This window comes from Plectrocnemia conspersa, unplaced genomic scaffold (genome assembly GCF_051122295.1).
Source record: "Plectrocnemia conspersa isolate PC_06_02 unplaced genomic scaffold, ASM5112229v1 ptg000010l, whole genome shotgun sequence".
In the NCBI taxonomy this organism is placed as follows: Eukaryota; Metazoa; Arthropoda; class Insecta; order Trichoptera; family Polycentropodidae; genus Plectrocnemia; species Plectrocnemia conspersa.
Window position 1 is genome coordinate 30702730 of NW_028277174.1, and position 16255 is coordinate 30718984.

Genomic DNA, 16255 nt, shown 5'->3' on the forward strand with positions numbered 1-16255 from the left:
CCTGTACAAATGTCATTCTTTTCTGAAATGACTTCTACCAAACGCTCCAAGGTAATTGAAAATGAGTAATACGCAAATTTTTGCTCGAGCCAATATAAACAACTCGAAAAATAAGCTAATCATATTTGCGGTTTGTGTTGTGTTATCGTGGCAGTGGATGAATAAAAATGAATTCAATGTTTTTATATGGATACCATTAATGAATATAATATTTATAACATCAATTGCGACTTATTTCAAAGCGTTATACACGGATCTGGATGTTTGTTATATTATGAAAATAGTCGATGGAATCATATTATGCTCCATATAAAGTTCAAAGGCATTACACAAAGTTCGAAGCAATTTCTCACGCATTGCGGAAGTCGAAATCAAGCACAGGGCAAATATCGACAACGTGCATAAAATCTGATCGTAGCTATAAATGCATCAATATATACAATATTCTTATGCCCAAGCAATCCAAATTAAAATAATTATAATTATGACACAAAACACCTGCATTAAACCCACAATCTGCCCAATTACTTTCAGGTGATACAATTTCTAGACACATCTGAATGTACTTCTTTATAATCTAGGACAATTTATCGCCAGCAATTGATCGCTAGCAGTTTAGCGCCGCGTCAATTGATCACATAAACAATTTATAGCTTAAAAATTATCGCTAGCATATTGTACCGTCTAGAAGCATCTAAGACGTGTTTATACAAACTCGCTTATTCATTGATTGATTGACGGTATGGCATGTCTAAAAAATATGTTTTTAAATCAAAGCGTATTTTAAGAGGTTACAATTATACGCTGTTCTAAAATGTATGTGAAACTCAAATTGACAGTTGCATATTGTCCATTTTCTGTTTAAACCCAAACCTAACCTCAATTAATCAATTTAATTGAAGCTTAAAAACATTAGTTTTAGAACTTTCATTAGGTTAAGTTTGGGTTTGAATGGGCAAATGGACGCTTCGCAATTGATACAGTAAAGTTATATTTTATATATATTAATATTAATACTATATAATATTTTATAAATAGTATGAATATAATTTTATTAACTAGGCCAGTTAAAATGTAACAAACAGTAATTTAGAATCGGTGAAATTGTATTTATTTACTGCGCGGATAGTAAAAATAATACATTATTTTCGATTTAAAATGACTAATAAATTTATGTATATTATATAAATTGCCTGAAGATAAAATATGCTAGCGATCATTTTTAGGCTATAAATTCCTAATGCGATTAATTGCTGGCGGTAAATTGCGGGCTATAAATTTTCCGGATTCCATTATAAAGAAGTGGGAAAATGCAGTCATTGAGCTCTTATTGTAATTTAAAAGAAGTTTATTCACAATAAGGTGAACAAAAGCAATACACAACATATAAGTATGTGTCATATAGACTAAATAAATTCGAGAAAATATTATATACAAGATCTTTAATATATGTGTATATTTAACACATAAATACGATTATATATAATATATTTTTATTACAAATCTGACCATGATCATTTGACATGTTTCTCCAATGCGTCATGATGACCATAATACAACCAATTTGTATTCAATATTTCACATATATACATATACAATATTTCAACTCTAACATACGCTAAAATGCATACGTATCCATACCATACACACACTTTTTAACTACTTCTCGATCACAGTACTTTTGCTAAAATGATTCAAAAACTTCTTGCATGGACCCACTCTTTTCTATGCAACGATATAAAAATATGCAGTCGTTGTAAAACATTAAAACGTATTCGTATAAATGTAATTTTAAAGAAAAAAAGGCTAAGATAATTTTTCTCGAGAAATTTGTTGATCCGAGTTAACTTGGGTATAACCGAGGAGGGGTGAAAAGAGATATTATTAAAGATTCACACTATTATAGATAAGCACTATCCCACATATTTTGTCCAGTTCCTCATAGCTATCGCCGAAAACATCACTGAATGAATCGTTCAAACGGGTTTAACCTCTCTAAAGACACGAGCCACGTACGGGGCTCTCACAAAAACTCTTACTTACGCTATGAAATAATATTAAATCTATTTATGTATATTTACTACTTTAATAGCTTTATTAAAAATGGCTAAAATAATATTTCTTTTCAACGTCGACAGGGGTGGCACTAGCCACTTGCAAATTTTTATTAAAAATTGCTAGTTAGAGCAAAATTAGATTTTTTCAAATAATATTTGGATGAAGCAATAGTATCATACATTGTTGTATGTTTTACTTTGTATAAAAATTTTAGTTTGCTAATAAAGCAAAATCAACTCATTTATGGTTTGTTATGAGAACCCTAGCACTTCGATTTTAACTGACACAAATGGTGTTTAAATTACTGAAAACGTCACCCAGAGGTTCCTTTTGGGTTATAAAAACTCTTGACAAGTGTTTAACACTTGATATATATATTTGCTAATTCTAAAAATAGGTGGCATTGATGTGAAATACAAAGCAAAGTTACTTTGGCACATAAACGGTTAAGCACTGACATATTGGCCGAGACAGGTAAGAATCAGGGACGCGATCGCGACTCTCTAGGGCATTTATGGATTGTCGACACCACCCTTAAGTAACTCAAAAAGTGCTTCATTGAGTAGACGCTACGCCTAAAATGCAATGAATTGTATCCTAACGCTTCTTAGCAAAAGGCACTTTGATACAAATACGATATGTACATATTATACACACATACATATATGACTAGAACAATCAATCAGCAAAAAGAAATAAAGCGAAAGGGTAAATATAAAATGTATAAAACCGACTTTATAATTCAGAATATTAAGCATATTATAAAGAAGTGGCTCTTTTTGTTAAAATATTGTCTTTAAACACTCAAAAGCATGTCACGAGTGCCATTCATAAAAAAATCTAAGAAAATATTATATTATCAATCTTTTGAAATTAATTACAGTTAAATTGGCATTTGAGGGAAGGTCTGCTAGTCAGGGAACTATTTGATTATAGTTTAAAAAAATAATATTTTATCTCGACAATGGCCATATATCAATAATTGAGACCCATAATTAGTGACTTTTTCGCCACCTCGCTGCGATAGGAAAAATGAGAAAGCTGCATAAGTGAGTACCGGACGAATCGACAGACAGAAGCTGAGACTTGTCCAATTTAATCCCTTGTTGGAAAATTAGCATTCAAGCTGATGAAGCTTGTTACGATTGAATATATTTTATGTTGCAAAAAATAGGTGTGGTGGATGATTATGTTGGAGTTTACTGAGCAGAGTCAAAGAAATGCATTGACATTATGCGGAAGTTACGATGTAAGACCCTGCAGTAGGTAGTGTATCAATCGAAATCTACCTAAAGCATCGGCCGCTTGTCCCGGGAAACTTCGGTCAGGTGGGTTTCCTCGCAGGCAATCAGCGGTGGCGAATCCGCGATGACGCAGCCGCGTCGGTTTGGGTCCGTTCAGCGACCCCGAGTCACCGAGTCAACGAACTGTGCGCGCGCGCATACACTCACACACGACAAATACCTGACCGAGTATTTGAGTGTGCGTGTGCGGATTGCAAGCATGTGGTTCTTCGGTGCTACCGGGCGTCGCGACGCCGATGCGGAATTTTCGGGGATAGCGGTGACGACGAGGTGTCGCGCGCGACCTTTGAAGGCACCGATGGTCATTCATGCGTGCGCGCATTCTTTGCGGTCTCGGTGCGTGTCATTCTTTCTTTGGAGTTATCTTTGCGATGAAAAGGTCAGTCTCATTCCAACAAAATCATCCGAAATAATAATTGATTTCTACATTTTTTTAAGAATAGTATAATAATACTAACAATAAACAAGGCACGATTTTATTATTCGTGTACCGTCACCTGTCATCAAACTAAAGAAGATTAGCTTTGTAACAGTAAAAGACGCACAGTAAAGATTTTAACATTGCGCTATTAAACATATGATAACTCAATGTACAGATTGATCCAATTCGAGTTTCCTATGTTGGCAGCACTATACATTAGACAGCTGTCAATAATCACGCGTGTTCAAAGTGGCAAATGATAATTTGCAATAACACATTTACAAAATGGATCGCTTAACCAATTGTTATACATAAATAACATTTCTGTACGAACTGTGTATAGAAATTCATGGGAAGAGTATGGTCAATGTCATCGTCCTACTAACCAAACAATTCGCAACGTAATGAAAAAAAATGAAGAGACTAGAAGCGTTGTTGATAGGGTAAGGCCTGTGCATTATCGTGGCGCCCGTTCAGTCGATATCATTGCTGCTGTAAGTGAAAGTGTGACCGAAGACCCGTAATTATCGATTCGTCAGCGTTCGCAACTTTTACGCTTTTCTTGTGGCTCCCTTTGGCGCATTTTGCATCTGGACTTGCACCTACACCCGTATCAAGTATAAATACTACAATAACTAAAGCCCAGAAATCTTGGACAGCGAATAATTTACGCGGATTGAGCAGCAGGAAGTTGATGTTGATTTTTCAAAGAAAATCTTCTTCACTGATGATGCACATTTCTACATCTGGTTATGTTAATAAGCAAAATTGACGCATGTGAGGTGAGAAAAATCTTAATATGGTTCACGAGAGACCATTACATGCCCAAAAAGTGACTGTTTGATGCGCATTGTGGTCAGGCGTCGTCATTAGGGCTTACTTTTTTGAAAATGATTAAAGTAGCACTGTAACAGTCAACGGTGAGCACTATAGACGCATGATAACCGATTATTTTTACCACAAAATCGAAGATATTGATGTGGAAGACATGTGGTTCCAAAATGACGGCGCAGCTTGTTACACATCGGATGCAACGTTGAATGTTTTGCGTGAAAAGTTTTGGTGACGTCAACTGGCCGCCAAGATCATGTGATTTTACGCCGTTGAATTTTTTTGTGGAGTTACGCTAAGAGTCATGTCCACGCCGACAAACCCGAAACATTTGTGCATGTAAAAACCAACATCCGCGTAAATATAGCCAAGATACCGTCTGAAATGTACGAAAAAGTCATCGAAAAAATCGACTGCTGTAAAAAATCCAGAATCGGACATTTAATTAATACTATTTTTCATAATTAATGAAATACAGCAAATGTTCGAATAGAAAAAAAAAAGATATCCATAAATTTGTGTTTTTTTTTAAAAATTCGAAAAATGAAGTTGAATCACGCTTTACTTGGGTAAACGTAGAATTAAACGCTAATTTCAACTGTATCATAAATATTGAAAACACTAAAAGTAACATTAAATGCACAAGTATGTTTTGTGAACTGTCATTAGTGTCACTTGTCGTTAATTGTGTTTTTTTTAGAATTTTTGAAGCAGTGCTTATCGACTTAAAAAAAATGAAAAATGTGCAAAAATTAAGCCTTTATAAGAAGGGCTTTGTGAAAATATGGCAGACACATTGGGAATGCTTTTTTTCTCATATACAATATTCAAACGTGGGCAGCTGAAGCTAAACATGGTAGAGAAAGCATTAAAGATGACCATCACAGTTGAAATCCTGCAACTGCTACCACTGAAGAAAACATCGATTTGCTTCTCGATATGCTCATGGCAGATTACCGAATCAAGGTTCCATGTGTAGTATAGTATGTGGGCATGTAAGTTTTTATGCTGCTAATCCTGATATTTTTATGGAAAGATTTGTTACTACAACGATGCATGGCTTCACTACTATCAGCCTAAATAAAAAACAAAAGTCGAAACAGTGAAAGAATAGTGATTTACCGCCTCCTAAAAAAGCATCATTGATTACCAATCTAAGGGCCATACCATAACAATATAGTATAATACTACTAAAAAGTTATATTTTTACACGAAATTTGTGGAGAAATAAGAAAGACGCTTGGAAATGATAGCGAAAAGTGTGTTGTTTTATCAGAATAAAGTTCAAGCACACACACGAGGTTGTGATCGCTGAAATTTATAACTGCTATTTTGAATTAATAAAGCACCGGATCAGACTTTAGACCAAAAAACAAACATTTTTGTCAATTGTGGCATTACAGCATGTATAGACCAAATGTAGGTCCTACGTATAAAAAATATGTATTAATATCTAAAATTCTATTAAATATGTATTATTATCCAAACAATGCAGTTTCTCTAAGATAATGGGGGTAAATTTAGCCTAACTGATTTTTCCTCAGGAATCACGTAAAATATTTAATTAAATCAGAAAGTCTTGTTTTCAATTTTTTGACAACTTTTGACAGATTTCAGAAGATAAGTTCAGTAATAATTTTGGCAGATGTCCACCACTCTGTTAGTATGAAAATAATCACTAAAATTTATCAATTCTTTTGACGTGGACATTTGAATCGACCTGGAAGCTTAACAAATAGTAAAAAAATCCGAAAAAATATAGTCCAGACAAGAGATCTAAAGTCCAGACTAATCCGGAGTCTGGCAATCAAATCTCCTAATGACCAAAGATATACTGTTGCTCCTGAATCGGACCAGTAAGCATATGGCAAAACTTGTTGAGCTTTATTTATTAACATATCCTAGAACCTATTGCGCAATAATATGGTGACGTTTTGTATATCATTAACGGTACAATTCACTAGCTCTACACCATCAGACGTAAAAAATTATGTTGAACAGTAGAAGTTTAGAATTCTAAGATAGATACTACAAACCAAAAAAAATTGCTTCCATATACATAAAAAAATATTTGAATTCATTAACTAAATAAATAACATCATAAACTTGCAAGAGATAACGAGCCAGCAAACTTTTGGCAAAACTACTGAAACACCTGTTGCTTCACACAGGGCTTAAAAACTGTAATAAAACACGTATACGCACGAGTCTTTGGCAGCTTTTATTTAAAGCAATAATTTTATTACACGCCAACCCACCTACGTTTTAATCACATTTTTAATATAAACCATTAACGCGTCGTAAAATCGAAATTCCTAATTAAAAACGTCGCTATAAAATTACACAAAGCAAGCACAGCCTTGCGGTGAATTATTAATATTTTCCTTTGCCCGTATTCTCTAGATTAGCCCATTTCCCGACAGTAGACCGCCATAAAACGAGAGATACGTTAATGATTAGGCTCGTTTGCCGTTAATTAGCGTCTTCTAAAATCAACGTTGGGAAGATCCGGTTAAAAATCGGATTTCGATCAATTATTTTTTTATATAGTATATTATTTTAATTTTTACAAAAATCTATCCAAACTATACTATCTAAAACGCTCGCTCTAGTTCCACGCGCACACCCATCCGGTTAATCATAAATCAAGTCATCAAAGTAAAGCAATCGACAGATACTAAACGCTAAACGTGCATATAGAAAAAGCTTTGTGCTTTGTTAAAAATCCAGAGAATTTCCAATGCAGCGATATACAAATAAGCGCATGAGTTTCGGAATGGAAAAAAGAGCATCTCACAATTGCTTCCAGCGACCGAGACCTCATTAAGAGTTAAATCAGGAAGATGAAAATAAAAATACAAGATTTCATTATCACATAAAGAGGGAATTCCCAACTGCAAAATAAGATAGGATAGGATTTATTTTATATCCCTTAAAACACTATTTTAAGGGATATAAAATAAATGTAATTTACATCAAGAATGTATTGAATATGTTCGTTCCATAAATGTCTATCGGGCAAATTGTGTTTTCGTGGGACCGTCTCACGCTTGGCGGGATGTCTGCGGGATGTCGTCCCCATCTGTTTATTTCAAAATTATAATTATCTTTTTTGTCAAAAAGCTTTATAATAAAATTAAAATAAAGATCAATTGACAAATGTCTAAATATCACAAAAATTGATTTTGCATTAGGATTTGCCTATATAAAGTAAAATCCGGTTTATTCGTTCATATTCTAAATTCGTTAGTACACATGTAAATTATAAACCAACATTGCAATATTATAATAAAATATTTGTGAAAAATCCTGTCCACTCTGTAACGGTTTACATTATATTTTATTATGTAAAAACACGCTAACGCACTATTTTCACGCAATGGGGGGAAATCATCGGCATGTTCGTAAATCCGATACGATTGGCAACCCTGTTTTCGTTCGATCGGTCGAAAGACTCGATCTCACCAGGAAGCGAAAGCTTTGCGATCTTCGTCTCGGAGCTGAGATAAGCCAGAGTACGGCGGACGTCACCTGGGCCGCTGGCTGACCGATAAGAACGGTGGGCGTCGTTCGGGCCGATGAACTGCCGGCCGAATTTGACACGGTTTACCGAACGTCGAAACGTCAAACGGCCACTCGCGAAACTGGTACATTTTAAAGTCGCCGTGGCCAAATATTAAAAATATGAAAATGTGCGTATTTTGAGGCGCCTCGGCCAAATGAATATAAAAACATCGGAAAAGCGGCAGTCGCACTGGCGCCTGCTCGCCAGTCCCATACGATTTTCAAATATTTATATTACACTAATTCGTTAGTTCGATGCACTGTCGTAAGGCGGCGGCGGGAGTTTTTTTAAATTGTGCGCGTAAATCCGAGCGTTTCGGCCAAATTTTACAACTAAAACAGACGCTGTCAAAAGTCGGAACGGCGACAGTCGCGCCGGCGCCTGCTCCGCCCGAACCGGAGCGCGCAACGGCGAGCGCGCGCGCGCCGCAACTAGGAAGTGAACGAGTCGTAGCCCCCACCGCGCCTTCGCCCCCCACGCCTCCGCCCTCTCGACGATCGCAGTCCAGACGCCTCTTCGACGCCGGCGGGCGATCTTCGTCTCGCGTCATGCACAATCTCGACAGTTTATTACCATCGTTGCTAATTAAATTAATCAAAACATTTGCGCGAAATTATGATTGCGCAATGTTATTCATCGTTTGCATGCAGAGTCGAGAGAGACGCGGTCTCGACGCTGCGCATGCGCCAGAGCGAGACGGCCATAGGTTCACAACAATGTTATTCGCGAGAAACGGTTCTTTGATGTAAAATTTTCGACGGTCGTCGACCTCATCTCGCGCCCCGGCGCGACTTTAAAACTTTTCGCTAAAGGCGCGCCTTTAAAACAAACCTCATTGGTGATATGCTGAATTCTGATCAGGATTGGAGGCTTACCTATAACAAAGAAAACAAATATGTTAATCATTATGCCAATTGTTGGTTTTGCTTCTAATTGTTTGCCTCGCTATACGGCTGTTATAAGTTAGCCGTAATAACGAAACATATTCCACTATAATTAAAAATATTTATTTATAAGCCAAACATCTTAACGCAAATGCACTTGCACTCCAGCTCCATTTATAAAACGTGAAAGATGTCTCATGATTTATCTCAGCATATACTTCGTTAAGTAATCGTGATCTTGGTATCAATAGTAAGGAATATGTCATGGTATGAATCGATAAAACTATACCCCCAAGAAATCAACTTGCCAAAATATCGTATCCGAGCCAGCAGGTAGCGACCATTGTTGTCATGATACACATTACCAAAAAAAGGTAAGCTAGAGTCTAATAAGATACAAACAATGATTTCAGTTCCATCCCAAATAATATTTTATTTTAATTAAAGAACTACTATGTTGCTTCCGACTTTAAAGCTTTCGCTTAATCGACCATTGGAAGCTTATGAAAAACAGCTGCTTCGACCGACCGATCTGGTTGAATCTACAAGAATCGCACTCAGTATACGGAACGGCTTCCAGAACGTCTATATCATTATATCGACTTATTGCACAAACTGTTTGTATTGCCATATTTTGCTAGTTGTAAATAAAAATATACGCATGTACCGATAAAATACTGCACATGAATATTATTCTATACAAGGAGTTGAGAATATTAAAAGGGATTTAACACTTAATAATGAATATTATTATACCCAATTGTTAAAACCCGTCCCAAACAGTTTTCTAAAAAATAAATACCGGAACGATACTCCCTTTTGGGGTAACCAATAAGATTTCAGTTTATGTGAACTCGGAGACGAATATCCTATTTTTTTTATTTGTTGCGTTGTATTTGTGTTTTTCACTGTGCTGTCGATGACTATTCAATTAAACTCAAATAAATTTTACCAGATATTCTAACAAATCTTTCCGGTCCCACTACACCACTGGTTCCAATACTGCGTTTGTCAGACACTTTCTAGATTTAAGTATACATTTATACTAGAATAGATTTGACTTGTCTCAGTTCATAATTGCCAATCTAAGTTTTGGAACAAAATCGGCTCATTATACATTTCCTAATCTTTAACTGCTCGCTTAGGGTCTACCAACTCTAAATGCTAAAATTATGTTTTCTGATATTTTTTTCTGTTCATAGTTCTTAAAGCTTCAAATGATTATCATTGAGGTCGTGCTATGTTCTTAAACGAAAAAGCTGTGCAGTGTTAATATCTACAGTATACATATAGGTTTCTTTCTTCTAGTTCAGCTGGTAGTTCAATATACACAAGACCTTTGTTCATAATTCCCCTTTTAGTATCCTCCATTCTTGCTTTCCCCGTTTATAAATCTTCTTTGCCCGTCTTTTGTTGTATACCAATGAATATATATTTTATTACCAAATATGTATATATTATTTTTAGTTTAATTATTACCAACTAGGAGAATAAATGTGATCGAATAATATTGCTATTTTCTTATAATGCTAATGAAATATATTTTATGCAACTTAATATTTTATTTAAAAAAAAAAACATTTTTTCTGCATAATAAACCAAAATCATTTCAAGGTAAAAAACTTCCACTATACAGTAGAAATTTAATGAAAAATAGTCATGGGTAAGAATCATTTTCCGATTCTAAATTCTTCAAAAACAGCAAACCAGTATTACTAGAAATTTCCATTTTCTTAGAATTAAACAGTCATGTTAGAGGTAACATAAAATTGCATCTTAATTTCGCAAGCAACGCGGAAATGAAAACCAAACACATTTTCAGATCTTCGGTAGATAAAAACGTGTGGTATTTGTGCAATAACATTTAGCTACACACTCAAGTGGAAATACAACATAGGTAGTAAATACTTAATTTTCAGACCCAAGTCGAGTGATAATGAAACGTAATTGATAAAAACGCAAATTCGCATAATGGGACTCGCAACGTTAACGGTTTACGGGTCAAGGAGTTCTAGCAACATTTTTACAATACTAATAGCAAATATAAAAAATAACGGCAATTTTAAATCTGATTTTTATAATAGCACGAAGAGAACGGCGATCACGCACGTCCGTTTTTAATTGCCTATAAAATGAATTAAACTATTTTTCAGATTGGCAACCCTGGCGCTCTTCTGCGTTTGCAAGGCCTTTCGCTGTGTAGGGTCGTGACGTAGTGCGGACTTCTCTTTCTCGCGCGCTAGTGCCGTCTCTCTCTCGCTTGCATGTACTCTCGCGAGTGCGTTGACCCGATAGAGCTGCGTAAAACTATTACGACACACCTCGCGCGTATGTGTGTGTGTGTGTGTCAATTTTTTTACGTAACCATAGTGATGGTTAAACTTTTATATACTATATGTATATATATATATATTTTTTTTATTTATTTATTTATTTCACACAATTAAGTGCATTATGCTATAATATACAAATCATTTAATGCTAATAATATATAAATGTGTGTCAGAGTTCGTATTTGAGATAGGAACAAGGCATTTTTAGTGGTGGGGGAGTACAAATATCCGTAAAAATTTAATCAATTTTCGATTTTTTTACTATTTCAACATATTTATGATGAAACAACCATAAGAAAATAACACCTTATTAGTCTTCCTGATATTTACATTATAAACGAGGAAGGAGGTAAATAAGGAATAACCAACTACGCAATCATGCTATTTGTAAACGTTAAGAGTGTGTGTTTATATATAAAAAAACGCATTAAATATTTTTTTTATAAATGAGTGGAAAAGTTCCAAAATGAGCAAATAAACAACTACAGCAAGCAGTTAACATATTGGATATGTTGTGTATTATACAAATTTAAAAATAAATTGTGAATCAACTCGCATTATCCGATCTAATAAACATAAAAATAAGATTTATGATTAAAAGGTAAAAGTTGTTCTAGGATCAATAATCACAAAACTGTTGATTTTCTTATTAATAAAAAACCGTCATTTTGACACATGATTGCGTTTGAAGATAATTTCAATGATGTACATATGTATATTTTGAAAAATGTTTAGAAAAACTAACATTTTTGTCTAAAATGAGTTAATATATCCACTATTATATTCCCATGTAGAGCCAACAAATGAAGAGCGGCTTAACTGAACTATTCTCGACGTAGCGTCTACTCAATGATGCACTTTTTAAAGTTAATTAAAAGGCGTTGTTACAAAATCCGTAATTTTGGTGACTATGGGCTGCGACCCTTAGAGTGCTCTAAAAGTCGCGATCGCGTCCCTTATTCTCGTCTGTCACAGCCAGAACAGCGCTTGAGAACGTTTCTCTTGCAAGAGCCATTAAGATTCGTAGCGAGCTTGTCAAACACAATAATGTTTTTGGTGATAGCTATGAGAAGCTGGAAAACTATGTGGAATGGTGCTCATTTATTTTACGTGTGCACCATAATAATTTTATTACTATTTTTTAAATGTTTAATTGTTATTTGTATATCGGCCATTACGACGCATTATGGAAATTTGTCAAGTCATGACTATAAGATCTTTAAAAAAATAATAAAAATATGGTAAGAATGTATAATTAAATTGTTCTTGTAATACATATGTATATGTGTTACGGCTTTTACGTGTAAGTTTGAGATTTGACACGTGAGAAATAAATGTTTTATTAGATAAAGCATAATTTAAATTATATTACATCCTTATTTAGAAAAAAATATATTAAAGGTTATATTATGCGTGCCATTAAGGAAATATTAAATTGAATTCAACTTCATATTACAAAACAATTAGGCTGCAGTTTTTCAATTAACTGGATTTTTTAATTTAAATAACGGCCGTTAAAGGTTAAAGGCCTAACAAAAATCATTGCATAAAATAGCACAATTGTAAATAATATTTGCTCTTTAAAAGATAAAGTAATTACGCACAGTTTTTCATTTTACCTAAAAGTTATTGAAGAAAAAGTACGACTTGCCTCAAGATTCTAGCTTCTCTCAGACTTTAAAATGTTAAGACAATCACCAACTGCTATACAGAATTCATTAAAATACGGTGATTCGATATGCTAACTAATGAACCCCAGATATTGATCAGCCGAGCTTTGGAGCTACAAAACATATAAACAAGAAGTACGTCAGAATTAGCTTTCTACTTCTTGATGCTACAGGAATACACCTGCAAGACGCGGTTTAATCACATTTATAATTATTTAGAAAAACTACTATTTAATTACTACTACAATTTTTTTATTCTAATATATCATGACTATAAAACCATAGACTTCATTTCAGCTTTTTCTGGCCTAAGTCAAGGTTTAGAATCCACTTCAACAGCAGTAAAATCGTGCCGTCACCGTCGCAATGGGAACGCTCGGTAACGATATGATTTTATTGCTTTTGACATAAATTTTTGACTTCTGAAAAGTGATAAATATTTTTTCGCTCTCCTATTAACCAAAGTTCGGTTTGAATACAATTTAACCAATATTATCTTGTATCAGAAATCCGTAGTAATATCAGTAAGTAAAACTATCATATTTTTAAAACATAGTGTAATATCGAAATGCAGACAAACTATGGAGCATATGCGAGATACGACATCTGTCTGTACTTCTTCTTCACCTTATTTTATCTGAGATATGAGTTAGATAAATTTGTATTTTTGACTTGACCTAATAAAAGTTCTAAAACTATAATTAGGTTTAAAACTTTCATTAGGTTTGGTTTGGATTTGAACAGCAAATGGACGTTCCGCAATAGTCAAATTAAATTTCATAGATATTTTAAAGCAGCATATTCACTAGCGCCTATCAGTTAAATAAAATAACAGCTAGTAGAAATATATATCTACTGATTAAAATGTATTTGGACTTCACTAGTGCAAATATAGCTTTATTAAAAAATGAATATGCACTGTAACATTTATACATTTCATGTAAATAAATAATATATTAATACATATGGAAATGTTGAAATCATATAGTTTTACTAGCACCTGCTAGATATATTATATTTTCCCTGGTAAAAATAAATATCTACCTGTGAAATGTATTCCGATATGATTTCACTGAAATGATGAATTTAAAAAAATATTTTTGAGATAACCTGAGAATTTCTGGTTTAGAATCAGGGACGTCATTTCAGTTTTCTCTTAGGAAGTTAGCCAGTCAGTGTTAGTTTTTTCCATATTTCGTTTTTACTAAGCTTCATAGTATTTCATTAAATTAGATTAATTTTATGGCCAAATTCATGGGGAAGGGAGGCAAATGACAAACCTGTATAAAACGCCATAAACACAGCAAAGAATGCATATAAAATTTAATTAATCGAAAAATATCAATATTCATTGTACATCCCTACTGTCATGTGTAGTGTTAGAATATGTGTATATGAGTGGATGTGCAACACGCACACAAATGCACGGACACGTTAGTGACCCAGTTTCGCGGGGCGCACATGCGCGTTTGAAGCCACTCGGCGCCACTCGGCGATCTTCGGCCAAACTCGGTCAGCTCATGTGATGCATCGTAGATATCACGATGCACTGGGATTTATTCGCGGGTCGGCCGCCGGCGCGATTGTACGTGTATTATACGTTATGTGACGACCTTGTATGCCGATTATGAAATTTTCCCTTTCGATCGGATGTACTATATGATATTATCTTATACTGTTGTTTTCAGTAGCTGTGTTGAAACTGATCAGAGATAGTAGAAATCCGCAAGAGTTATTTATCTGCGGATAGAGAGATAAGGATGTAGGGCATTATGTGGGAAAATAAGGGCAGTGCCCTCTATTGTGCTGAGTTGCACTGCTGTAGTATAGATTCCAGTGTTCAGATTGGATTATATTGAGAACATCGGAAAATGAGAAAATTCCTATGGGTGTGTTTTTATTTTTATTATTATTACATACTCCAACTATAAGCATGATATAGTCGTGTTGAATTTATACGAAAATAGAATAGAGGAGAGAAGCTTTTAAGTAAAGAACGCAATACCCGTATTAATCTAAGAATGCATTATTTCTACGCTGTCATCATTGCAAATTGCCCACTCACATGTCACGAGTCTATGCTAACTGACGCAAATAGTTCCATTTTTCACCAATTGAAGATTTTGTAAAGAAGTATGTAGCATATAAGTAAGGAAACGTCACAATAAACAAAAAATAAATAAAAATCATATTAAAAAATCAAAATAATATGTATATCGTATACATCAGTAGCAGCCCGTTCATATGGACTGCATGGCTGCAGCTTCCCAATATAAAGTGTATGTTTTTGTTCCAAAATCATAGTTCTTAAATTTGTACTTTTATTTAATTCCTATATTCATAATACATACATATATGTACAAAGCAGGGCCGGCGCTAAGAAACGCAGCACCCGAGGTAAGGATAAAACAAATTTGCAAAAATGAATAGAAGATAGTTTACAAATGTGTTTTTTTATTTAATTTTATAATAATATAACATTTTTTTAAATACTGTAAGAGCATATTTTGCGCAACCTGGAACTCAAGATAAAAGGCAAAAAATTGTAAATTCATATATTTTTTTCCTCGGAACGAGTTGGGGCAGAATTATTCCGTAATTTTAATACAACACCAAGTTTTATTTTTTCAAAAATAGTATATGAAAAACTGAAACTTTTTTAGTATATGAAATAAACTATGCAAGTATATTTAAATATATAATTATGTATTACTTAATTACAATAATCTAAAAATAAGAACTTGCCATCTCTTTCCCAATTATGAATAATTATAAAATGAATAGCTCTCGAACTGGCTGTGTTAACCCAAATAGTGTATACATATATAGGATACAAATACGGATATAGAGATATCTCAGAAATTTTCTATTTATTTCCACTTACGCTTCACTTGGATTTTGGAGAATATGATAATAGTTATTATTATATTCAAAGGATATTAATATAAAATATAATATGTATACTAAAGCTAAGTTTTTCAACTGAAATAAACGACACAGTTTGTTCTTTGTAAAGTTAAATTAAATTTTAATATATTATGTGAAGAGAAATTTTTAAAACGTAATAAAAACTTATTTAGCAATTAAAAATGTATCCTTGGTGACAAAATATTTTTAATTAGTAACACAACTTATTTTTAAATTCAAACCTATGACTTCCTACGCCAGTTTCATTATAATTCCAGTGAA

The 16255-nt window shown here is 33.9% G+C and overlaps 1 protein-coding gene and 1 long non-coding RNA gene across 51 annotated transcripts in view; one reads left to right on the forward strand and one right to left on the reverse strand.

Moving 5' to 3' along the window:
* The window catches only part of Hr3 (nuclear hormone receptor 3 ROR-beta), a 138298-nt gene that overhangs the window by 40398 nt on the left and 81645 nt on the right, over positions 1–16255 (reverse strand). For 17 of the 50 annotated variants that reach the window (XM_088196099.1, XM_088196068.1, XM_088196098.1 and 14 more), the window contains exon 1: positions 8417–8612. The exons of 2 other annotated variants lie outside the window; for them this stretch is intronic. The gene's annotated coding sequence lies outside the window, so the exon portion shown is untranslated. Of the gene's footprint in view, positions 1–8416; positions 8613–16255 lie in introns of those variants that run through there. 31 more of the 50 variants (XM_088196097.1, XM_088196064.1, XM_088196052.1 and 28 more) reach the window with 3 other exon arrangements.
* LOC148231349 (uncharacterized) lies at positions 8547–9801 on the forward strand. The gene is made up of 2 exons (XR_015811213.1): positions 8547–9437; positions 9511–9801. It is a non-coding gene; the product is annotated as an uncharacterized LOC148231349 (long non-coding RNA).